The 13,727-nt window shown below is 38.2% G+C and overlaps 1 protein-coding gene across 9 annotated transcripts in view; it reads right to left on the bottom strand.

Moving 5' to 3' along the window:
* Positions 1-13,727, bottom strand: part of SLC9A9 (solute carrier family 9 member A9) — a 685,137-nt gene that overhangs the window by 512,582 nt on the left and 158,828 nt on the right. The gene's annotated exons all lie outside the window — the stretch shown is intronic.

Here is a 13,727-nt window from a genome sequence, read left to right on the forward strand (position 1 = left end):
TAATTGAGCAGTTAAGTAGGAGTCACCTGACTCAGCTGGGTGCCCCCTTATAAACCTGGTTATTTGCTCATTGATGCTACAACATCTTATACCAGCAAGCATTCAGCTAGATCAGCTTGGCCCATTCATAGCTCTCTGTGCCTTCATTTCTTCATCTTTAAAATAAATATAAATCCTATAAAACTGAATTGTGATGATCATTGTACAAATATAAATGTAATAAATTCATTGAGTAATAAAAAATAAAATAAAATAAATGTAATAATCTGATACCTAATTCTAAGGTGGTTATAAAAATTCAATGAATTAATACTTGTAAAGCCCTTTCAGCATTGCCTAACACCTAGTAACCACTTTTAAGTATTTATTATTAAAGAAAATAAAATGTCTGACTAAAAATTTCTAGTTGAAGAAATTGTCCTGCTGTCAGGAACTTTTGAAGGTTACAACTGTGTAACATTTGAGCAAAGGTGTTACTTTTTCTTCTAAGTTTACTCTTTTTTCTAAGATTATCTGAAACACCATATTTGATCTATTTTTCTGAGGCCTCTTTGAGAGTATATCAGTTACATATTTGAAAGTTTTTAGCAAGGAGATATATTGCTGAGTTCTGGAGGAGCAAAGTAATGCAGCTGTGATCATCAGGAAGAGAATTACAGTGGCACATCTTGGACAGAAGATCCCTTGCCTCGGCAGTTTTTCTGTAAAAATCAGGTTAATCACTCAACCAGAACATTCCAATAATCAGAATGCCCTATCCCCTGCATGTAGGTTAACTAATGTGCTATTGAATTATATTTTCTGGAGCAGGCAGATGAAACTGGCAGACTGAGAATGGCATGCAGCGTACGAGGATTTATCTGTATATACAAAACAGATTTGTGTTCCTTTCAGACTTGCTATAAGCTTAGGAACTGCTAAATCAGAGTTCTGGGAGTAACTCCAAACCCAGACAATTTCTCAGAAATCGCTGGATCAGCCTCTGCACCAACCTCCAGATGGTGGTTCTACATGTCATTCTCCTCAGACTCTGTGTTCAAATCACAGCTTTGAAGATGAGACTGTTTTTTAAGGCCCTAATAATTAAAATTTTTCATTACAGTATGGGGGGGGAATCTAAGACAGATGTGAAAGGGAAGAGCAGAAAGTTAAAAATATTTCAGCTCAATACATTAGTCTTAAGATACAATCTTATGGACCAGCCCTGTCTAATAGAACTTTCTGTGATGATGGAAATGTTCTATTACTATACTGCCCAATGCAGCAGCCACAAGCCACATGAGCTACAGAGCAGTTGGATTTTAGGCTACTGGAACTGAGGGGCTAAGATTTTTACTTTCCGTGGCTAGTAATATTGGTCACGTATTTATAAAGAGTTAATAGAATTTAAAAATTAAAACCACTCAGTTTCTAGATGGTCTATCATCCTATATAAAGAATGGCTTCTTTGGAGCAACAGATCTGAGACTCTGAGATGGGAGAATTAAGGATGCTTTATGAAAGCTGAGTTTTTTTGTTTTTTGTTTTTTTCCTTTGGCCATGGCTATAGTGGAAGTTCCTGGGCTAGGGATTGAACCCATGCCACAGCAGCAACCCAAGCCAGACAATACCAGATCTTTAACCCACTGCACCACAAGGGAACTTCTGAAAGCTGAGAGAGTTTTACTTATGCATTTTTTTGGAATTAAAAAAAATTTATTATAGTTGATTTACAATGTTCTGTCAATTTCTGCTGTACAGAAAAGTGACTCATTTGTATATATATATAGTACATTCTTTTTCTCACATATAACCTCCATCATGTTCCATCGCAAGTGATTATATATAGTTCCCTGTGCTATACAGCAGGATCTCACTGCTTATCCGTTTCAAATACAGTAGTTTACATCTACTAACCTCACACTCCAAGTCCATCCCACTCCCTTCCCCTCCCCTTGGCAACCACAAGTCTGTTCTCCATGTCCATGAGTTTGTTTCTTTTCTGTATATAGGTTCATTTGTGCCATATATTAGATTCCGTATGTAAGTGATATCATATAGCATTTATCTTATTTATTTTATTTTTATTATAGTCGATTTACAATGTTGTGCCAATTTCTGCTACACAGAAAAGTGACCAAGTCATTCATATATATGTATACATATGTGTTTGTGTGTGTGTATTCCCTTTCTTACATTATCTTCCACCATGGTCTATCCCAAGAGAACGATTTTTAAATATTGGGGTTCAAGTATTAAAATACCAGGTAATAAGAGATAGAAAAATACTAATATGTTCAACTATCAAAGACACAGAGTAGTTTTTTCTATTTTCTCATAATATGCATTATGCATAAGTACTTGGATAGGAAGAGCCAGACATATATTCATAGAGGCAGTCAACTTGAAAACTTTCAAGAGTAGAAGGGAAAGATTCCAAGTTTAATTTTAAAGTTCATGAGAAGGTTATAAATACAAGATTCTGTTTGGGCCTGAGTATTAATGCATCTAGCAACTCAATATGAATTATCTGGGAAGAAACATCAGTGTTCTATGCAACCACTAAATAAATAAGCACTAAAATAACAACTTGAATAGGGGACTATGATTTATGTGGCATATTACTTCCAAAGAGGTCTTTTTAAAACATTGTTTCATCACCTCCGGCAACATTCCTGAGTGGTAGCTGGCAAATGCAATTACCCCCAATTTTCAGATACAGAAGAAGAAATGAATGGGCATGCCCAGTATCAATCACTGTGACAGAGCTATCATTGGGAATTGGGTGTATAAGCATGGGTAAACTGAAGGTGTGCTTTTCAAGGGAATACCAGACTGACACAACTACTTAAAGCAAGATTGAAAAGTGTTTAAGAGAAGCTGGGACTTCAGAAGTAGGTTTTCATTATTTTGGCAATCCCAGATTTCTCTGGAAAAGTAAAAATGGTTAACACAATGTGTTCACTCATCTTCAATGCTTTGTTCATTAGAAATGTAACAAGCTTCTTCTCTGCTGCAAACTTCTTGAAGATATATGATAGACGGACTGAACCCATGAAGGTCATAGTCAAAGGAAGGAAAGACACTGTGCAGTTTCAGTATGAGGCATGGGGCTGAACTGTAATTCAGAGTTCTTTAGGACAGAGACCTCACTCTAGGCTTGCTGACCCTGCAGGGAGACTTGATACCGAAGCAGAATATGAGCTGGGTTTTGAAGGATATAGGAGCTCGTCTATGGGCACTAATATAAAGAACCACGTGTAATATAAAGAACCCCAATATTTATAAAGAGGAGGCCAGGATTTTTAAAGCAGAGGAAACTAGTAGCTTCCTGGAATTTCAGTTACACTTGATAGCAAGTAAAGTAATCTGAAATATTTAAAAAATTTTTTAAATTCAGATAAATTAAAAAGTGAAATTCAAAATCTTAATGCATTTTTAATATAAGTCGGAGACTTCAAAGAAAACTTAGCTATCTCGAGACAGGCAGCTTTGGGATGTATCTAGAGTCAGCTCAAGGGCATGTGCTTCCTTTCCTCTGCCCTAAGTCATGCTTTGATGTGAGAAGCACTAGAGAGGGAGAAATAAGAATGTAAATTCAAAATATCTGATGAAATATACCACCTAGTAATTAGATGGTCTTAGTTCATTAACTTGATCTCCTTGAGCCATAGTCTCCTTATTTGTAAAATGGACCTGCTTTCTAGAGTTACTTTTGAGGATGATATATGTAATAATAGATATAAATGGTTGTACTTGGTACCCAATTTTGATTGTTTCTTAAAAAGTGCTCACTGACCTGAATCTAAATGAAAGAAACTGTTGAAATAATGGAGCAAGGATTGGAGGCACAAGGCACACTTGGAGAACAGAAGCAGACAATGAACACCGCCTAAGGAATGGAGGAGGAGGTTAAGATCTGGCATATGGATACTACCCAGACTACGAACCTCTCTCTGACCAAGAGGAAATGAATTGAAATTGCATTTATTCAAACATAGAGAAAAGAAGAGATATTTCACATAGCAGGATTAAACAATAAAATGGCTATTGGGAATATAAATTTATATAACCTTTTAGTAGGATAATTTAGCAATCAAATATCCATACCATTTGATGCAGCAATACCTCATCTGAGAATCTTTCCTACAGATATACTTGCACATGTGTGGAATCACTTAAGGACAAGAGCATTCATTACAGATGAATGAAAGGGAAAAAGAGAAAGCAATGAGGATCACTGAAACATGGACTAAATAAATCATGGTATTAATAAATCCTGGGGATGTCCCGCTGTGGCACACTGGGTTAAGAAACTGACTGTAGCAGCCCAGGCCACTACAGAGGTTCAGGTTCGATTCCTGGCCCAGCACAGTAGGTTAAAGAATCCAGTGTTGCTACAGCTGTAGTGTAGGTAGCAGTTGAGGCTCGGATTCAATTCCCTGGCCTGGGAACTTCCATATGCTATGGGTATAGCCATTAAAAAATGGAATAAAATAGTAAAGTAAAATAAAATAAAAAATTACTGGTATCATGGTTAAATAAATAATGATATACAGCTGACCCTTGACCAAGGTAGGGGTTGGGGTGTCCAACCCCCATGCAGTCAAATATTCGCATACAACTAGTCGTACCTCTGTACATAAGGCTCTTGCCTTTCTGCAGTTCTTCCTTATCCATGGCTCTTCATCCAAGGATTCAAGCAACTGTGGATCATATACTACTGCAGATTTGCTACTGAAAAATATCTGCATATAAATGGACTCACTCAGCTCAAACCTGTGTTGTTCAACAGTCAATTGCAACCCGTAAAACTGAATACTATGCCACTATTAGAAAGGCTGAAGAAACTGTCTATGAACTGATATGGCTGATTTCTAAAATTTATTTTCTAGCTAAAAGAGCAAGGTATAAAACAACCTGTCTAGCATGTGTAACAAAAATTGCTATGGGCTCACCACACCCCATTTCCCTTTTGTCCTGGCCAGATACCTATACTACATTTCCTGTAGTCATGTGAGTGAGGCCATATGACAAAGATCTGGCCAGTTGAATATGGATCAAAGTAATATAGATAATTTCCAAGCCTGGTCCCTAAAAATCCCCTAGCTCTTTCACATACTCTATCTTTCTGCCATTTTAGCTCATGTAGAACATCTGGCAGATGTCCCAAATACTAGGGACTGGCAGAGCCACTAGATTAAAGGAAGCTGGGAATGATTAATGGTCCTTGGAGAAGACTGCAGTGCTCCCGTCATTGGCCAAAAGGCCTCACTGGATTGAACATGAGCAAGAAATAAACTTATATTATGTTAAGTCATTGAGATTTGGGGTGAATTTGTTAATGTATTTGGCCTATTCCATGATTTGTGTAAAAAAAGGTGGGCATGTAGAATATTTACCTACATATTATTTATATGTGTGTGTGTGTATATATATATATATAATTGTATATTGTGTATTCTATATGCATGTGTATGTGTGTGTATACATATACACGTGTGTGTGTGTGTGTGTGTGTGTGTGTGTGTGTGTGTGTATGTGTGTGTACCACTATCAGTTGCCTCTGGGGAGGCCAGGGAGGAGAACTTAGTGGCAGTAAGTGTGGGGACTGGAAGGATTTCCTGTATGTACTTAGTGAGGGATGACTTTCTTTGCCCTGGCTTCATAGCTATAGGTACAGAGGTGACTGCTACTTTGAATGGTGCATCCCAGCATTTTTGCCATCATGAAACACACACGGAAAATATACTGGATCAGTGAGGTAAAGTGGGGGCGAGAGTATTAGTCTTCTGATGAGACTATTCAGTGCTCAAAGGATGAGACTAGAACTCTGACCATCCTCAGCTGAGGATGAAGAGATTGATAACTCACAGCACACCTGTAACCCATCAGCACACCAGCTGGGGAGTCCTGTATAGGATTTCACTATGACTAAAAATAATGCAATAGGTATTCTTGTACTTAAGCCTTTGCATACTTATGCAAATTTCTCTAGAAATGGAAAATACCTAGACATAGAACTGCTGGATGATAAGGCCTAGGAATCTTCAACTTTAGCAGGTATTGCCTTTCAAGTGATTACATCAGTTTATACTCCAAGGAGAGTATAGGAATATTTCCCCACATTCTAGCCAACACTCAGTACTGACAATTTCAAATGGATAAGTATGAACTGATACTACATTATTGGGTTATTTTTTGTATTTCTCATTACCAATGAAATACGCATATATTCCTTGTTTACTGGCCTTTAGTGATATCGCTCTACTGAGTTTTTGGATCACTTCTTTTACCCAGCATGGCTTTTTCTTATTTATTAGCTCTTCATACAATCTGGCTACTATTCTGTTTTAGTTACTTACAATTCAAATATATTCTTCCATTCTCCGACCTCTTTAAACTTTTTAATGTTGTCCTTTAACTTTATCAATGGTGTCTTTTTCATGCAATTTTTAAAATTTTAATGTTGTAAAATTTAATCCATTTTCACTTTGATTCAGCACTTGGTAATTTCTTTAAAAAAAAAGTCTTCCCCATCCTGATGTTGTATATTTTCTCATAAAGTTTTATAAAGTTTTATAATTGGTTGTTTACCTTAAATTTCTAAAAGCCTGAGGGAAGCTTTAGGTTATAACAATGAATAAAATTACAAAGTTTTAGAGACCATCTGATTTAAACCACATAAAAAAATAAGTAAAATATTTGTAAATATATTTATTTATAATAATATATAATAATCATAAATTATCATTGAGAAATTGTGAGACTACTATACCACAAAACTATGGTGACGTTTCAAGCAATTAAAATTCCAGAAGTCAGACATATACTATTGTGATCCTTAATATATACAAAAATGACAGATATAAACACTGGTATTTCATTGGAGATAGGTGATGTCTACAAACCCATGCAAACTTAAGTAGAGAACTGCGAACAAAAGATTTATGTAATTATAAATATTTAGCGTGGTAGAATGGAGTTGTGCAAATAACACTGAACTCAGAGTCAGTAGACCTGGTCCTAAGACCAGTTCTGCCACAGGTCAATATTGACCAAGTCACATAAACTTTCAGAGCCTCAGTTTCCAACTCTGAAACATGGGGGCAATATCTGTTCGCCTCATGGAATAATGGCAAGATTAAGTGGAAATAATAACTATCTTGGAAAAGGGAATGTACAGTCATTATAGCTTAAGGCTGGAGTTCAGGGTCTGTCTTCACTTATAGACTGGTACTATTACCTATTATAATTAATCATAACAATAATTAATAATAAAAATAACTGACATTTCCATAAGGTTGTTACAGTTTTAAAAGTGTCTTCATACATAGACTTGTTTTTCTTCACAACAACTCTTTGAGATAAGTATTGTGAACATCCCAATTTTACAATGGTGGAACAAAGGGTCAGAGAGTTACAGGAGCTTTGCAAAGTCACATAACTTATAAGCAGCAAGATTTAGACTTAAGCCCTAGCTTCTAATTGTGAGTCCATTGCTTTGTTGATAACAATATAATAAAACTAAGAGTTAATATACCTTAAGCACTTACTGTGAGCCACCAAGACTGTTCTAAATGCTTTACATGTATTTTCTCATTTGCAACTCACAATGACCCTACAATTTAGTTAGGAATATTCCATTTTGCAAATGGGAAAATTGAAGCATAGGGAAATTCATTATCTCATGAACATCACACAGCTGGTAAGCAGCATTTGAACCAATAATATGGTGCCAGGGACTGCCTTCTTAACTAAAATATTCCATCTGCTATTCACCAATGGGTTCAGTTTACTCACTCCACTGTTGGATGTGTCCTGATTAGCTACAAATACATAAAGACCACTTAGGTTTTCCAGATGATTGACATAGCACCTAGACACTGACGGCCAGAGAATCTCTTATGTTTCTGCATAAGATTCTTTGACACGTGGATTTACCTCTGTTAACTTTGCGACCCTTTACTGAGGTAAAAATACCCTGGTTTGACCAGAACAGTCCCAGATAATACCTGTTTTCCTGTTTACCTTTCCTAGTTATCATGCTCCCTTTCACTCTCAAGAGTTCCAGTTTGGAGTTCCCATCGTGGCACAGTGGTTAATGAATCTAACTAGGAACCATGAGGTTGCAGGTTCAACTCCTGGCCTCATTCAGTGGGTTAAGGATCTGGCATTTCCATGAGCTACAGTATAGGTCACAGAAGTGGCTCGGATCCCACGTTGCTGTGGCTCTGGCGTAGGCCAGTGGCTACAGCTCCAATTCGACCACTAGCCTGGGAACCTCCATATGCCACAGGAGCAGCCCTAGAAAAGGCAAAAAGACAAAAAGAAAAAAAAAAAAAAGAGTTCCAGTTTGAAAATCAAATAATATGGTTTCCTACTCCTTGACCCTAGACATCCAGCCTCCTGGACTTTTAACTGCCCACACATAACTTGGGCTGGCTGTGCTCCCCTGTGGGCCTGCCCTTTGCTGTGTGGCTTGTCTACCTCTCCTTACCCCTATTAGCTGTGGTATTAACATGATAGGGGGATTTCCTGGCTTGTTATGATCAGGGGAAGAGAAAATAACCCGTGGATGTAAAAAGCCTGGTCCTCCATTTCATCAAGAGTATTCATTCCTCAGTACCCAGTTGAGAATTGCAAAAGGAAACACATCCAACACAACTGAAAACCTGGGCATCAAAAGTGGTTTTCCCACTCCAAAGAAGATATACAGATGGCCAACAAGCACATGAAAGAATGTTCAACATCACTAATTATTAGAGAAATGCAAATCAAAACTGCTATGAAGTTACCACCTCACACCTGTTAGAATGGCCCTCATTAAAAAGTCAACAAAGAAAAAATGCTGGAGGGGGTGTGGAAAAAAGGGTACCCTCCTCCACTGTTGGTGGGAATGTAAATTGGTACAACCACCATGCAAAACAATATAGAGGTACCTCAGATAACTATATATAGAACTACCATACACCCCAGCAATCCCACTCTTGGGTATATATCTGGAAAAAAACTTTCCTTGAAAAAGATACATGCACTCACATGTTCATTTCAGCACTATTCACAATAGCCAAGACTTGGAAACAACCTAAATGTCCATTGACAGATGAATGGATTAAGAAGATGTGGTACATATACACAATGGAATACTGCTCGGCCATAAAAAGAACAAAATAATGCCATTTGCAGCAACATGGATGGAACTTGAGACTCTCATACTAAGTCAGAAAAAGACAAATACCTTATGATATCACTTATATCTGGAATCCAATATATGGCACAAATGAACCTTTCCACAGAAAAGAAACTCATGGACTTGGAGAACAGACTTGTGGTTGCCAAGGGGAGGAGGAGGGAGTGGGATGGACTGGGAGTTTGGGGTTAAAAGATGCAAACTATTACATTTGGAATGGATAAGCAATGAGATCCTGCTGTATAGCAAAGGGAACTATATCTAGTCACTTATGATGGCATATGATGGAGGGTAATGTGAGAAAAATAATGTGTGTATATATACATTTGTATATACATGTATGACTGGGTCACTTTGCTGTACAGCAGAAATTGACAGAACACTGTAAACCAACTATAACGGACAATAAAAATCATTACAAAATTTTTTTTAAAAAGAGTAGTTTTCCCCTCAATCTGGAATTGATCTTAATCTTGGCCAATCTTTACAGTATAGGCAAAAGAAACTGTGCTTTCCAGACCTCAGAATATACAGGAGCATCACAATCCCCCAGAGTTTCTTTTTTGCCTTACAATTTTTCTGAATTTGCGTGCAGCTTCCCCATCACAAGACCTCACCAGGGAGCAACTGGCCTGGGGAAGCTGGATAGGGAAGGGCTGAGTCAGCAAGGACCACAGGCACAGCAGGAATGCTTGAGGGGATTTGGGGGAAGTGGAGGGAGGTGCTGAAATCAGCAGAAAATAGATGCCAAACAGCTTGATTTAAAATTAAAATGATGTGTTTTTCAAACAGAGCATTCACCTTAAAAATGATGTATTAAAAAACAACAACAAACTTCCCCCAACATGCCCACCTCAAACTTTGTCCCAAAGAGGAAATCCATGCTTGCCAAGGGCAGATGTTAAAGAAGTACAGTAATATTTACACTAATCATAACATTTTCTCATTTATTTTACATTGATCTCAGTTTTATAGATTAAAAAATATATATATGAGAAGTTAACTTCTCCAAGGTCTCAATGCTAGAAGTGGCAGAGATATGTTTCAGCCCAAGTATTAACTGCAAAACTGCAATAGACTGAATACTCGTTTTCCTCAAAACTCTTATGTTGAAATCTAACCACCTCCTTGGTACAAGGAGGTGAGGCCTTTGGGAGATGATTATGTCATGAGAGAAGAATCCTCATAAATGGGATTAGTGCCCTTATAAAAGAAAACTGAGAGAGCTCTCTCATTGTTTCCACCACCTAAGGACATATAGCAGGAAGACAGGCAATTATGAATCAGGAAGTTAGTTCTTACCAGACATCAAATATGTTGGTGCCTTAATCCTGGGCTTTCCAGCCTCTAAAACTTAATAAAAGTTTTTTGTTTAAGTTACCCAGGCTAAGGTATTTTTGTTATAGCTTCCCAACAGCACTAAGACAAAACTCACACATTTCTCTATATCACCTTAGAGGCAGTCAGTTCAAATTGAAGATATGAAGATCTAACAGTAGAATTTTAAGATAATCATCATGTGGGAAAGAACTTTCCTGTGAGATGAAAAGTGAGATGTGTGGATATTTCCAGTTCTCCTAAAAGTGCAATGATATAAGCATATATTCACTAGTGTACTGGTAAATTATCTCTCTGGAGGCAAAAAAAAAAGCCCACAAACCCCATCTGCAGCATTTGACAATTTCTGTGATCTAAATACTCCTATCATGGCCCATTTCAAGCTGCTAATGTTTTAGCAGCTGGCTTGCAAAAATGCCTGGATATTTAATTAATAATCAGCTCTCAGAGCGGGACAAGCTGCTCTAGCGCTCCACTGTGTTATTTACTCCAACTATGTGTTAATCCATCATTTGAGTACTCCTCTTGATCATACAACCTATATAAAGCTCCCAGATTATGGAGGGTATAGAAGACCAGAATATAACCCCCTAAAATACACCTTTGGAGCATAATAATTATTTTGAGTTGATTATTTTGAGAAACGGCAGGCAGAGGAGAAGCTCTGAAAACAGGCAAGAAGTTACCTATTTACATTAAGGAAACCTCCGTTTGTAAAAATGTCTCCTACTTGGTACCAGAAAGAGAAGGATAACTCTAAATCAGAAGAAACTTATCAATAAAAAAGGCACAGACTTAAATCTGCACAACAACCTTACCCTTGTTTATTAGACATTTCCTGGTCACCTTCTTAAAACTTGTCTCCCCAACACACTTTTCTTTGTTTTAGCAGAAGATGGTATTGAAGACTGAAATCTAAGCCATCTCTTTGGGTTACTCATTCCCTAGATTTCTCTTAGGTTTATATGAAATAAACATGTTAATAAAGTTGTTTGTTTTCCTCTTATTAATCTGTCTTTTGTTACAGATGTCCTAGCCAAAAACATGGACAGGTAGAAAGAAAGCCTTTTCCTCCCATGCAAGAGTCGATGTGTTGGATACTAGGATTCCCCTTCAATGAAGGCCTCACTATCTCTGCTGCCTGGAATGCCATCAGCTCCTTCAGAGACTGCCAAGACCAAAAAGAGCCACCTCACCCCAAGCCACGCCCTTTCCAGAGTGGTGCACATCCAAACACAGAATGATTTGGTATGTTAGAGTCCAGGCCATCTCAGTCCACCTGGGGGGGATGACTCTAGGGCCATTCTAACTCCAAGGAGTTAGACAAAATTGTTGGGCCTGCATCACAGCTTAACTTCTCCCCTGGCCCACTCAGGCTTCCTGCCTCTCCCATTCATAAGGTGTTGCTCTCCAGGGCACTTAACCATTCTAATCACTAAACTCCATCTCTGAGTCCTCTAGGAACCCAACAGTCAGAAAGAACAGTGAAGAGTACCTGAGTTTGCAGAATATTCTTGATCCACACACCCCAACCTGAGGCAGAACTCTGTAAAGCAGACCATGTCCAGTTAGTCTTAACATTAGAACTGGATCTGAGAGGAGCATCTGGGAGACCTCTACCTCAAGACAAGCTTAAACGGCATCAGCAGACAAGCCAGCTAAATGCAGAGCTTCCTTAAGGTTCCCACCCCTTCTGATTGTTCCCACCCCTCCTGTGCCACTAATGCATATCCCACCTTCAAGTTCTAGAAGCTACTAATGAGGAGCCTCTTAATGACCTTAAGGAAGAACCAGGAAATGCAGTTTGATGGAACCTTACATAACTACTCTCTGGGGACTAGCATGATAAATGTGCACTCTTGCTACGGTTTAATATTTTAGAAGGAACAAAGCAAAAGGGAAAGGAATTGAAAGATCTATTTTAGGTTTTATCAACTCAAAGTCTGATAAGAAATCTTTCTCCCTCCCTTCTTTTCTCCCTCTCTGTTTGTCTCTCCTGTGCTTAGCCTCCTTTTTCCCTCTTCCTCTATCCTTACTGGATTATTTGTAAATGAGACCACCAGCAAGTCAACCCTCTGAGTAGCAAAAACAAACAAACAAACAAAACCAAAACAACAGCTAAAAACCATCACAGGAGTTCCCATCATGGTTCAGCAGTAAGGAATGACATTAGGATCCATGAGGATGTGGGTTCAATTCCTGGCCTTAGGATCTATGAGGATGTGGGTTCAATGCCTGGCCTCACTCAGTGGGTTAAGGATCTGGGGTTGCTGTGAGCTGTGGTGTAGTTCACAGACACTGCTCAGATCTGGGGTTGCTATGAGCTGTGGTGTAGTTCACAGACACTGCTCAGATCTGGCATTGCTGTGGCTGTAGTATAGGCTGGCAGCTGTAGCTCTGATTTGACCCCTAGCTTGGAAACTTCCATATGCCACAGGTGTGGTTGTATTAAAAAAAAAAAAAAATCACAGAGCCCTGGTATTTCACTTGGAGGAAAAATCTTTGATATATGCTTGGGTATAAAATGGCCAGCAACTAAGACAGGACAGAGCTGCAGTGAGAAGTAGAACTGACAAGTGGAGAATGATACTTCATTGTATCATCTATTCACCTGCCAGAGTCCACAGAGTATCAGCCATGGGCCAAGCATCCTGCTGTGAGCTGAAATTACAAGATGACCACAGACAGACCTGGTCCTCCTGGGGGCTATAGTCTAATGAGAAGATGGACATTAATCCGACACCACAGATAGAAATATTAACTTACAATTCAGCTAAGATACAGTGGGAGAACACCAGCTGGAGCTCTGAGACTACAGAACTAGATACTGAAGTATAGCAGTATGGGGTCACTTGGGGTGGGGCTGAATGTTCCTACAAAGCTAACAGCCACTCAGAACATCTTTATCTCAGTCAAAGAGCCTGTGTACATACTGGTACTGCTGAGACTCAGAATAAAGTAAGATTTCATGAAACAGCAGAATTTTTCAAGAAACATATCAAATATAGTTAAAATAAAAACAATAAAATATGAGCTATTCTATTGGTCTTTAAGTTTAGGTGTACACGTATACATTAGGAAGTGAATGAGATGATCCACTTGGGTGTGCAAAGAACTTTTTATATTTTATTTTTATCTCATTCCTTTAAAATTCTACTTTGATGTTGCTTTACAATGTGCATAATACACTGATACAATAGTACCACATCTCATTCAT

This window comes from Sus scrofa, chromosome 13 (assembly GCF_054392235.1).
Source record: "Sus scrofa isolate SSC_HxYL_T2T_F1_AM1 chromosome 13, Sscrofa_HxYL_maternal_Yorkshire_Landrace_v2.0, whole genome shotgun sequence".
Classification (NCBI taxonomy): domain Eukaryota; kingdom Metazoa; phylum Chordata; class Mammalia; order Artiodactyla; family Suidae; genus Sus; species Sus scrofa.